The sequence below is a fragment of the Mirounga angustirostris genome, unplaced genomic scaffold, assembly GCF_029215605.1.
Source record: "Mirounga angustirostris isolate CCGP_5_RB_7025 unplaced genomic scaffold, mMirAng1.0.hap1 SCAF_4, whole genome shotgun sequence".
Lineage (NCBI taxonomy): Eukaryota > Metazoa > Chordata > Mammalia > Carnivora > Phocidae > Mirounga > Mirounga angustirostris.
In genome coordinates this window covers 140,872,186-140,885,348 of record NW_026991712.1, presented here as the reverse complement: position 1 = coordinate 140,885,348, position 13,163 = coordinate 140,872,186, and the positions used below count along the sequence as shown (strand labels likewise).

General features: G+C 38.4%; 1 protein-coding gene across 15 annotated transcripts in view; it reads left to right on the top strand.

The window, feature by feature from the left end:
- NFIA (nuclear factor I A) overlaps positions 1–13,163 on the top strand; it is a 369,091-nt gene that overhangs the window by 158,052 nt on the left and 197,876 nt on the right. The gene's annotated exons all lie outside the window — the stretch shown is intronic.

Below are 13,163 nucleotides of genomic sequence, written 5' to 3'. Positions count from 1 at the left end.
CTCACTGCCAAAATGAGTCACCACTCTCTATTTTATTTAGTGTCCTTCTGCCAAGGCCTTAGACACTTTCTGTTTTCATTCTTTTGTAGGCTTTCCTCCCCACATTGTGGTTTTCTTCACAGCCAGAGGCCTGGGTCTGCCAGGATAGGTGAGAGAAGCTGGCTACCCTTCGCTACACGCCAGTGTGCAGTGCGGCTGAAGGGCTAGGGGGTTGGTGGTGGTGCACCTTGAGTCGCTGTGAGTTTAATTATACGGTTATGAATTATAAATAAAATGACGGGCTTGGATAATCTAGCATACCGTAGTCACCTGGGTTTGGATCAGAAATTCTCAGAAGAGTAGTTATTACTTACTTTTAAGTAGCATTCAGATAATGTGACAGTGTTTTAGTGCTTTTCATAATTGATTGTTTAAAAACCTTAGATAATTCATGAGTTCTGGCTGGAGGCCCAAATCTGGAATTTTTCCTCAAACAAAAGAGTACCAGTCCCCTCCTTTAAAATGCCCTAGTATTTTTGCCTCACATAAACTGTTTTCTACATACACCTAATGGTTTTCAAGGAAGAGTCCTGAAAGATTTTATTTCTACCTATCTCGATGTAAATTGTCGCCAATAAGTGGACTCAGAGATACGAATTTTGCTAATCTATTATTTGAGATAGAATAGAAATTTGAATACTTTTTCATCATTAAATACTTTCAATAGATTGAAATAAGTTGGATTAAAAGTCCTCTTGTGCTAGGTTCTTCCAACTCAATATACATATATATATGTGTGTATATGTATATATATGTATATTGAGTTGGAAGATATATATATGTATGTGTGTGTGTGTGTGTGTGTGTATATATATATGTGTATATATATATATATATATATATATATATATATATATATATATATGCCTGTGATAATTGGGATCTTCAGAATGTGAGCAAAATGGCATTTCATACGTTCCTGTGAGGAGGACTTAAACGTTTGATGATTTCAGCTTCGTAAATTCAGATGGCTTTTTCTTGACTAAAGTTATGACGCCATCCTAAAATCTAATAAACTGTATGTGAAGAATTAAATTGAGGGGGGTAACTTTTGTTTTCTTAAGTACCCATTCATTGTGTTTGATGTTTAACCGTGGTATACACAGTACAACTTCATTATAACATCCCCTGAAAACATTTCCATAAATATAAAGTATATTTTTCAAAGTTCAAAGTCCTAACTGTGGGGCACCAAAATATTTTCCATATATTATGGTCCAAGCTTTTGTTCCTCACGGAGGAAAAATGCTATAAACTGACTTAATTTAACACTTTGTTTACAAAATAAATGCTATTAATAATTGATTATCATTCCTTATAAATATTTCAGTTAGAGAATGTATAATTACATAGGTGAAGAGTCTGAGATAATATTAGGGGTAAAGTTGATCTAATCACATCCTACAAAGGTCAGTGGTTAGCATTCAGACGAATTAATATATGTGGAAACCTTTGTAAACTGTAAAATATTGTATACATTTTAACACATTACATTTTTATTTCTGTTTTCTCCTTAAACTTCAAATTATCAGACGCTTCTCTCCAGGTATCTGCCTTACAGTTTTTACTTTAAAAGAGCAAAAATAAGAAAACAGAAACAGATACTAAAATGTTCAGTCACTTTGTGACGTAAACTCATTTGGAATTTAAATACTTAGAGTTCACGGCAAGACTCCAAGATAGAAATTCTTTTGGATGATCTATAAACCACCCAATCCCTGGTTAATGCGCAAACCATGTGAGAAGTTCCAGGTGAAGTTGACTTTGAGCCTTGTCTGAACCCCATAAACAGAATGAAGTCCTGTAAACCTTGTGTGAACCCCAAAGAATGAAAATCACTAAACCTGGTGCATCCAATTAAAACCCACTGTTTTCTAGTGGCTGCTTTATGTGTCTGAAATTTGAAGACAAAATTTAAATTTGGAAGTGAGCTGTTTTATTTTGGAAGGTATGAATCATAAGCGACTAAGTATTTAGATGTAGCTATATTGTTGTGAAGCTCTGATCATAATGCTGTTTGAGAAAGGAAACGGGAACCTCCTTACGAGTATTAATATTCCCAGGATCTCTTATAAAATCAGCAACACATAAATATAGTAGTATTAATGGTGGTATTAGCAATAGTATTAACAGTAGAGATTTTCATCAATATTGTTTTGAAAGAGTAATGTTATTTTGAATTCATACTGAACCTTTGTGCCAGGTACTTAAAATAAGACTCTTGATACATCATTTGTTATGATAGTAGGAGTTGATAGGCGCTAGGCCTTATTTGTCCCTTTAGACAAAAAGAGAATCAGAAGCACTGATCAGTTAAGTCTCTTGGCTTCCACCCGGTTGCATGACCTCAGATACAGATATATGAATTTGCAGGGGCGGGAGGTGGGGTACTATAGTGGTTTCCTCTTCTGAAAAATGAGGAGATTAGACTAAAATGACTTCTTAGATTCCTTTCAACTCTTAAAAAAGATCTAGAAATACTATCGCTGTTGGTTACGAAAGCCAACCATCTTTGTGTCATTGTTCATTATAACTCTTTTGAAGATGAGGTGACTGATCCATGGGGGACACATTAGAAATCACTTGCCTTCACTTATTAATCACCGTAATCAGAAGTGTAATTATAGCTATCACATACCAAGCTTACTCTGTCTTAGACATTGTGTGCTGGGCTCCTTCCATGAATTAGCTCTCTGGTCCTTCTGTAGTTAATCATTAGTAACCTTAGTATCATGGTTTATCAGTTATCTTACTGAATTGACTAAGCATTTTGTATGACTGTTTTTTGGGGGGGGAGGGGCAGAAGGAGAGAGAGAGAGAGAGAGAGAGAGAGAATCTCAACCGGACTCCCCGCAGAGTGTGGAGCTGGATGCAGGACTGGATCTCACGACCCTAAGATCATGACCTGAGCCAAAATCAAGAGTGAGATGCTCAGTAGACTGAGCTATCCAGGCACCCCTTATAGCCCAGTGTCCTCAAGTGTTCCGTTATCCTGAAATCATTCCCTTTGCCTATAAATGTTGATAGTTAACCAAAATGAAGACTTTTTTTTTTAAAGATTTTATTTATTTTGAGAGAGAGAGAGCGAGAGTGTGAGCGCAAGCAGGGGGAGGGGCAGAGGCAGAGGGAGAGAATCTCAGGCGGACTCCACACTGAGCATGGATCCTGATGCAGGGCTCTATCCCACGACCCAGAGATCATGACCTGAGCCAAAATCAAGAGTTAGACACTCAACCGACTGAGCCTGCCAGGCACCCCTGAAGACTGTCAATCGCATAACCATTTTGCTTTTTTGACTGTTTGTCTCCTGATCAGTTTTGTAAGAATTCAGTGACTTTCATACATTCATCTGCTCATCCATCCACTTGAGTTCATGCAGCGTTTTGCTCACTGGAGAAAGCGAGATGAGAGAGAAATGCTATCTTTAAGAGCTTACAATTCCCAAAGTTACAGGTTCACCACAAAAAGAGTGTTGTGTCGCACGTTAAGTTCATCACCTCAGTGCATAAATTCATCACCTAAATGTCACTGATAAATATTTTCAGGTGGGGGCGCCTGGGTGGCTCAGTCGGTTAAGCGACTGCCTTCGGCTCAGGTCATGATCCTGGGGTCCCGGAATCGAGTCCCACATCGGGCTCCCTGCTCAGCAGGGAGTCTGCTTCTCCCTCTGACCCTCCTCCTTCTCATGCTCTCTCTCATTCTCTCTCTCGCAAATTAAAAAAAAAAAAAAAAAAAAATTTCAGGTGGGCAACACATGGAGCTGGTGCTGTGTGCTTCACAGATTTTCATGTCCCATTTCCAGATAAGAGGTGGCACTGTGAAGACCTGGGCTTTGAGAATGCATGTATTGAGCCCGGTCCTAAGTGCTAAAGAGAGTACATAGCTGCTGAAATAGTCCTCTGTCAAGCAGTGAGCAATATATCTGAAGCAGTCACTACATGCACAGTACCGCGCCGGGCTCTGTCTGGTGTAGGGTCAGCTCATTAAAGCTACTTTCCGGGTCTTTGTTAATGTCATGCAGACCTTGTGACAGGTGTTACAGCTGCCAGCCTGGCACAGCCCATTGGGGGTGTGCTGTAATTGCTCTTGATGCCATCCTTCATGGGTGGGGGGAAAAGGCAGCATCATGGGTGAGGGGAGGCAGAAGGATGCCCTCAGGCCATTACTGACATCTGGTCACCACTGCTGTTTCACTGCAGTGTCTGTTCAGTGCCTAGAAATATTGGACCTCTGGGTTGAGTTGGCTGCCACCGCTGGATTCCTGGCAGCCATCTTATTTCACAGCTGGGCAATGATTTCAGCTTGGAAAAGGGGTATTTACCTTAGGGCCAGAAACAATCTACTGCCAACAGGACCCTGAGAACTTTCTTATGTTTATTAAATGAGAGATTCGTATCCTCAGGACCTCCTTTATTAAGTGTTTCCTGGTTTTGAACTTTTGGGTTGTTGGTGAGAATGTTATCTTTCGTCATGATATCTGAACCCGTAAAGGACTAGGTTTCCTCTTGAAGAGTTCCAAATATTTCTGTTATGTATGTAGGGTGATAAGCAAACCTCGATCGGAGGAAGTTCCGAAAAATCTTATTCAGCCAGCATTTACTAAGTTGTTTTTGTATCAGCCACTGCACTAGGCACAGGGACGTTAAAAGCCTGACCTCAACCAGCTCTCGGTCCTTCTGGAGAGACAGACCTATACATGATGAACCATAACGTTAGGCAGACTGTGATTCAATTAAAAATGAGACAAAATGTGTAACAGTGTGAGTACAATTAGGATCTTTGTACACAGCAGTGCAGGATAGTGCTTGTAACTGTAAAAGCTTTAGGTGAGACAGATTTTAGAAAACTTCATGCAAACTTTTCTTCAACGCACAGACGAGACAGCTCCCTAATATTAAAACACTCTTGAGAGGGAGTTTTTCATGTTGTCTGGAATCCCCAAGCTTGAGTTTGCCCACAGAACTAAATTAAAAGTGAGCACCTCTCCTTGTGATCTTTTGTTTCTCCAAAAAAAGTACCATCTTCCTAGCGCTCAGTGTTCTTTTGGTTAGAGCAGAGCTGTAAACTGTTGTTAAATTGCATAGGAAAGCTCTGAGACCGTTAATGAAGAGGATTTGGATGTTTATTTAAAACCAGTCACAAAGTTCTTTTTTATAGAAGATGCCCACAGTGCCGTCCTAACTTAAATACCAACTTAAACAAGAAACTCGACTCTAGGTGTGCTCAGTAAATACTCAGTGACCATTTGTAGGGTATTATAAGACACTTTTAAAACACTTAATTATAGGGCACCTGGGTGGCTCAGTTGGTTGAGCGACTGCCTTCAGCTCAGGTCATGATCCTGGAGTCCCAGGATCGAGTCCCGCATCGGGCTCCCTGCTCAGCGGGGAGTCTGCTTCTCCCTCTGACCCTCCCCCCTCTCATGTGCTCTCTCTCTCTCTCATTCTCTCAAATAAATAAATAAAATCTTTAAAAAAATAAAACATTTAATTATAAAGATATTAGTAACTAAAAAATTACCAGTTAACCCTCCCCCCCCCCCTTCTCATGTCTCTCCATGCATACACACAGTCAGTGCTCATGGAGAAATAACATTAAGGCTCTAATCCAACCGTAGTGATTTTACAAATGTAAAGGTAGCATTTCATAGTCCCTGAAGTGATATATTATTGGAAGAGCGTTCATACAATTTTGTTTTAATTGATTCTCTTAAGTATGCAACCAATCTCTGTGTATCTCCTTTTAATTATTTATCTGAGCTGTGAGAGAGAAGTAGGCAATCATTTGGTGATCCGTTCAAGTATCTTGAAAGGAAGGCATCCATCTTTTATGTGACAGACATACTGGAAGATATAAAATACATTTTTATTTAATAATTTCATTAATACTGTGTTTAGTGCAACCCATTTAAAAGTACAATTTATACAAGATACTCAATGACAATTTTTTGATTGAAAGAAAATGGCCACAAGAATCAATTTTATGAAATTAAGTGAGGAAGAAAGAACTTAAGAACATGATAAATAAATTAATAAATTCTTTTCAAAAGGAAAACAAATGTTATTGTTAGGACAAACAAAATAACCCCACTGCAAGAAAATGAATTCAGTCAACACATTTACTAAGTGTCTTCTGTATGCTTAATATGGGAAGTATAACTGGAGGATGTGGAGGAAATGTATCAAAATGAAAAATATTTATTACTATGTTCCTATTGACATGTTTGAATACACAGCATATGCTTGTGAAATTGTGAATTCAAGGAAGCAAACATAATATAGGTTAGAATCATCATGGGTGGATACTTACTAGAAGAGACAGAAAAAAACATATAATTCCTTTTCTAGGAAAATATTTGTAAATTATGCTTGGTTAGTACAAGCACACAGAACGCATATGGAAGTTTTCAATCTATTTTCCAGAGTTTGTAAGATGCTGGGTATGGTGTATGGGTCCTTGTCCTAGCCCTTTATGCTGAAAATGAGCTTTTTTTTTTTTAAGATTTTATTTATTTATTTGACAGAGAGATAGAGAGAGAGCACAAGTAGGCAGAGAGGCAGGCAGAGGGAGAGGGAGAAGCAGACTCTCCACCGAGCAGGGAGCCCGATGTGGGGCTCGATCCCAGGACCCTGGGATCATGACCTGAGCCGAAGGCAGCCGCTTAACCGACCGAGCCACCCAGGTGCCCCGAAAATGAGCATTTTAATTGGATTGCTTCTTTGGAAACAAGACAAAGAGTGCATTGCTAAAAGCTTTTGGAGGCCATTTTCAATATTTGCAATAATATAAGTGCTAGAAATGTGCTTCCATTTATATGTAAAGGCAATAGTGCCTTCCATACGCATAGAGTCTCTATAAGACTTTTATTATATTGTTTATTTAAATGCAAGCAAACAAAAATGATTTTTAACTTTAGATTAGAGGACCAACTTCATCTTTCTCCTTTGCAACTTTTTGGCCACTCTTTCTGTTTCTGCTCCCAAGAGCAACGTAGAAGTCACTTTTTATTTTGCCCAAAAAAGGAATGTTTGTTTCTACAAGTACCTTGTCAATTTCATATGATCTGGATGGTGTGTGTCATAAACACAATTTCTACATGTTTGGCGGGATTTTTCACCCTTACATTGAGATGTCTGCCGTAGCCTAAGACTCGGGAATATTTGCATTGGGGGATAACTTAGAATTTATTACTTTACTTTTAACAGTGCCTCTGATAATACAGATTTAACAGTTCAATTATAAAGTTCTATCATCTGTATATAGGTACATACATGAAACAGGTTTAGAAATTAAATAGCTTATACATATTTCAAGATTTTAATTTAAACTTTTATGATGTTATACCAGACAAAATTTAAAATTTTAAGAAAATGATTCGGTGTGCTATTGAAATGTGCATTGGGATATTGAAACAGAGAGGTGAAAATATAAGGTGAAAAAGCTCTCTATCTCTTTTCTGAAGCCAAGTCAAAATTTTTGCTTTCATAACTTGCCATTGAAAAAGATATTATAAAAATATTATATAAAATCTTACCTCAAAATTTTTTTCTTACAAGTAAGGAATTATGTTTAAAATTATGAATTTTACTAGAGGATAATGTAATTGTGTTTAACATAGAAAAAAATCATTGAAAATGTGTCGATTTGGTTCATCTGAACTCTAAGTTGGTTGAACTTATTTTACTTTTGGATATTCCATAAATTCCAGATGTCTTTTCCTGTCTTTCCCATGTATGAGAAATCCATACACAACAGAAAAAAGACGGAAAAGATGGAGAGCTTTCATTTCCCTTATTTTCACTTTTGTTCCATCCCTCTGTGCTTGTTCTTTGTTTAAATAAACTTTTGTGGTATGTCTTTCACACATCATCGCTCCTTGCTTCAAAGGCTTCTTTTAATAACTTAGCCCTGGCTCACTTTTCTTTTGCATATGAAATTGATTTACTAAAGTGTGTGTGTGTGTGTGTGTGTGACATGCCAACGTGCACACACACATCTGTGCAAATAAAAATTTCACTGGAAAGGAAAGTCTATGATCTCTGGTTTACTTTAAACACACACACACACACACATACAACTTGTTGAAATGAGAAGCCTGAGCTTGGAGTCGATCTATTTTTGAGATCCTGATTTTTTTCTTAGGGTTGTCTCAATTTCCTCAACCTGAAATAATAACAATATTTACTTTGCAAAAGTTGCTGGGAAAGTTACATGTATATAAGTCACTTTGCTCACAGTGCTGGCCATTTTTATTATTTTTAAGCAGTTAGTAAACATTTGCTGTTACTATCGTCATTATCATATATCAACACAAGTAATACATTTATTTTAAAGCTGTTAATAAACTGATAATTAGAAGTTAATAATAAGCAAAAAGTTGAGATTAGGCTTTTTGCTGCTAAAAATTGATCTAAGTACAAGCACATGAAAAGTGATAGTTATATTAACCTGAAAATAATAAAATATTTTTAAAATTATGATATCTTTGTGATTATTTTCAATTCTCAAACCAAACGATGTTAAAATGGGAATTAAAGTTTTTCATTATCACAATATCCATAATCAAAAAAAAAGTGTTTTACCAATCACAATTTTAAATCAAACAGAAGTAATGGGGCACCTGGTGGCTCAGTTGTTTAAGCAACTGCCTTCGGCTCAGGTCATGATCCTGGATTCCCGGGATTGAGTCCCGCATCAGGCTCCCTGCTCGGCAGGGAGTCTGCTTCTCCCTCTGACTCTCCCCCCTCATGCTCTCTCTCCATCATTATCTCTCTCAATAAATAAATAAAAATCTTAAAAAAAAAAAAAACCAGAAGTAATGATATTCTGGTAGTTGTATAAAATAACAAAAATACAAATATAGTCTACAATTCGAAAATACTATCTCAGGAGCTAAGCTGTCCAATTAAATTTGTTGGTTTTTTTTTTAAATACATTCAGATCAATTTAAATATTGTCTTCTGTAACAAGTGGATAGAGATACCAATTCAGTTACCATTTTAAATACAGTAACTCCGAGAGGTTCTTCTAGTTATTTCTTATGCTATTAGGAATTAGGGCTATACGAGAATGCTGGGAAAGATGTCTTTTTCAAAAATGGGTCCCACCGTCAAGCATCATGCATGCAGCATCAGTGCCTGCTCATAATATCCACTCTATGACTATGTGAATTTTGTTTTCTTTGGGTGGACCCTCACAGTAGAAGCTTTGTATTAATCTGCTGGTAAGGGGCACCTGGGGAGCTCAGTTGATTAAGTGTCTGACTCTTGGTTTCAGCTCAGGTCATGATCTCAGGGTCCTGAGATTGAGCCCCACATTGGGTCTGCTTGAGATTCTCTCTCTCCCTCCCTTGTTGCCCCTCCTGCTCATGCTCTCTCTCTCTCTAAAATAAATAAAATCTTAAAAAAAATCAACTTGCAAGATTAACTAAATCTTTTTACTTTCTTTGTTACATACTAACTGATGCCTGTACATGTCATTGCTCATGGCCAATAGTTACCTACCAGCACATCCTAGAACTTTGTTTTTACTGGTTGTTAACAAAAGTCAGTTGTGTTATCACCAGACCTGTTTATACTACTATATTGGTATTGTTATTATATAATTCAATTAAGTTTATATGAACCGATGACATGTAATTTCAAAAATGAAAGAGAAAGTTTTATTTCTATGAAACTAAGCCAGTGCTTTGGAAGAGACTCATTAAAGGTGAGTTACAAAAATTTCTGTCAGATTATGTGTGGATGAGAAGTCTCAACTGTAAAGGGAAATTAGGAAAATATAAAAGGATTCAGATTATTTTAGAAGTATTTTTAGATTGTCTCTGTACTTTAAAACATAAAACTAGAAATCTATATGATGCATTATGAATGTGTTTTGGTTAAGAAAGATGCTGCCATTAATAGACATTAACGTTATGGCCTCTCTGCATAAAAAGATTGGCCAAGGAATGTGTGTATGTGTGTGTTCAAAGTTAAAATGCTTACAGTGTGTATGTCTCACAAAAAATTGTCTTTACCCAGTTTTTTAAACTAACCAATCAACTACCAGTCCCAGTATTGGGTAAGAGTGCTTCTACTTTTTTGTTTATATTCTTTTCAGAGTTTTAGAGATGTTCTGTTTCCTTCCTACCAAGGAAAAGTAGAGGGAATTGACAGAGGGGGTTTGTACCTTGGCACATTAATCTCGTAAAGGACCAAGACTTGAAATTATTATGTGGGAGTTGATATTCTAAAGTTGGTCTAGTTTTGGGGTTCTGTAAAAAAACAGTTCAGCCCAGCCAAAAGAGATTCCAGATGGTCGGATTATAGAAACTGATTGCTAGCTTAGTGGAGCAGTGGACAACGTGGAGGTCTAGCTGGCAGACAGTGAGTTTCCCAAATGTTGGGCAGACCCAAGAAATAGAACACATAGGCAGGCGACCCTAATCCAGGCAGGAAGTTAGCATCAGAGAAGTCTGTCAGCAGGTGGTGGGGGTCCCGGTGCTCGCCTGGGTGTTAGTGTCGGAATCTTCTTCTTGGGAAGGAGGTAAGGAAAACCCGATTGGTGAGTCCAGTTCCAGCTGAGGCAGGGAACTTGACCAAACACAGGTCCAGGAAGGAGTCGGCCCTTAAGGTGGAGCTTACTGGTTCGAGAACATGGCACAACTTACCGGAATCAAAACTGGAGCCTGAGGTCAGAGGCTAGGGGTGGCCGAATGCTGGTGAATTAAGTTTCTCACAGCCCCTCCTGTCTGCAGAGAATGGATGTGCTTACAGACTGGGACTCTTCTGCAGCTGGATATCAAATGGTTTACCTGGGGAGAGCCAGGTGAGGACTAAAAGTGTTCTAATAGGAAAGAAAATAAAATTGCTCCGTGTCTGTCTTCATAAAGACAAAACCCAACAGCCAATCGACTGAAAGCTTTCCCAAAGGAACTACTAGTTTTGAAAGGGCAGTGGAAGATGCATCTGCTTCCTGTGTTAAGAATAACCACGTCTAAATAGGATAAACTTTTTGTCTTTTATTGTTGGCTGTTGTTGATTTTTTGTCCTGGTATCTACTATTGCCTGGCACTAAAAAAAAAAAAGCAGTGAGTAGACATTTCTTGCTGGCATTTGTAATTCAGATATAATCCTTCCTTAAAATAAATATAGGCATGATTTTTTTTAAAAATCTGTTTACTATTTATGTAAATTTGGGTTTCTGTTTTGACTATTTTGTTGCTGCTGCCGAGCTGTTGGTGTTTTACCCTGGGGCGTACCTGGGGCTCAGCTAAGGTGTTTGAGTCAGACTGCACAAACATCAGCGTACTTTGCATGAGTTTATTTCATGTCCTTCATTTTACATCATTTGTGGCATGGCAAGTGAGATTGTAATTCCCAGAGGGTTGGGACAGTTCATTCAAAGGCCAGCCCACCTATGTTTATAGTAGTTCTCTGTAATATAATTGTAACTAATTTCCACTGTTGTTTTTGGAGAAAACAGGAGACTCTAATTATGTGTTAGCACTTTCTAAACAGCTCCCTGCATTGTCATATTATTTTAAACGGGCGCTGTTTTAAAATAACCTTTCATGTTTTGATTGCAAGAATATAGCTTACGCGGGTCTGTAGTTAACAAAATACAAGGATCTAGTAAATGATAGAGCATCAACACAACTCTGAAAGCATTTGTTCAACATCTCTAGTGCTCCCTAGGTTTAGAGGGGAAGATAGGGGGAAAATAGAAATTCCTTGTTCTTTAACAGTTGATCAGTTCTATTGGATAGGCAAGATAACACATAGAATAGGGGCGCCTGGGTGGCTCAGTTGGTTAAGCATCTGCCTTCAGCTCAGGTCATGATCCCGGGGTCCTGGGATGGGCCCCTACATTGTTGGGGCCCTGCACTCAGTGGGGAGTCTGCTTTCTCCCTTTCCCTCTGCCCCTCCCCCTGTTTGTGCACACACACTCTCTCATATAAATAAATAAAATCTTAAAAAAAAAAGATACTACATAGAATAGCTAAGCCCCCACATGCTAGTTATACACATGTGAGAATGCTACATATGAAGCATATTGTATTTCATTTTTGTGGTTCACTCATAGGAGGTCTCAGAGCAGAGCTAGGGTAAAGTCCCATCTTCCAGGATTAAGAGCCACAACCCCATTTTGTCTTTTGGTAAATGTTGCCCGTATCTTCTCCAAATGGCAAATATCTGCATATAGTTAGTCATCTGGACACACCCTTCCCCTGCTACATTTCATTGCCATATTAGTAATAGAATTTTAGTGTTGATTTAAAAGACAGTCTGCCTTAAAGCAGATTGCATAGTTTGCACACTGTGAATTGTAATTAAAGTGTAAGGGGTGCTTATTATGTCAACAACTGGCATGAGAACTCCCGAGCAGCAGGTGACCCCGAGCATGTGACGTTTGTGACAGCTAGGATCCCCTTTTCACTAGCTTAGCAATCTGAAAGTCCAAATTGAAAGAAGCCCAGAGGCTGTATATTTCATTAGATCCCAGGGGAAGTACGGGATAGAGCTTCCTTCTGTTTTCCTGGGAGGTCGCCAGAAAGTTTGTAGAGCTCCGTTTCTGTCAGAGGCTCAAAAGAGAAAAGAAAAAGCACACACAAAACAAAACAAAACACCATACACACCACAAAACCATCCACCAATCACCCCCAGGACCATAAATTTGACATTTCCCACAGTCTCTCTGAGACCACAGTGTTGCTGCGTCAGCAATATGCCCCTTGCTTTGAATTGTATGAAAGGAAGGCTCAGTGTTCTAGCATTTAAAAAATGTCTCATCTTCCGTAGGCAGTGATTCTTTGGGTATCAAACCATGAAAAATGATCAAGTACAGATATCATATGATTTGCTTTACTTTCACATTATGTATTACATTCTCCTCACCTTCTAGCATGGGATAGAAGTCCAAATTTAGAAAGATGAAACCACGTGAATAATGAAGGAAGCAGACCAAGGAGACATGCCATATGTATTTCAGTTCCTACGGTGCTGGGTAAACCGTTTGAAACGTGGTCCCGTTAAAGGCATGTTACTGTAGGAGGCTCAGAACCTTTGTAGAATAGCGTTTTGTTGTGTCCCACAGTGTGAGTACAGACCTTCCCTTAAGGTGTTCGTTTTGGTGGAAGGTTT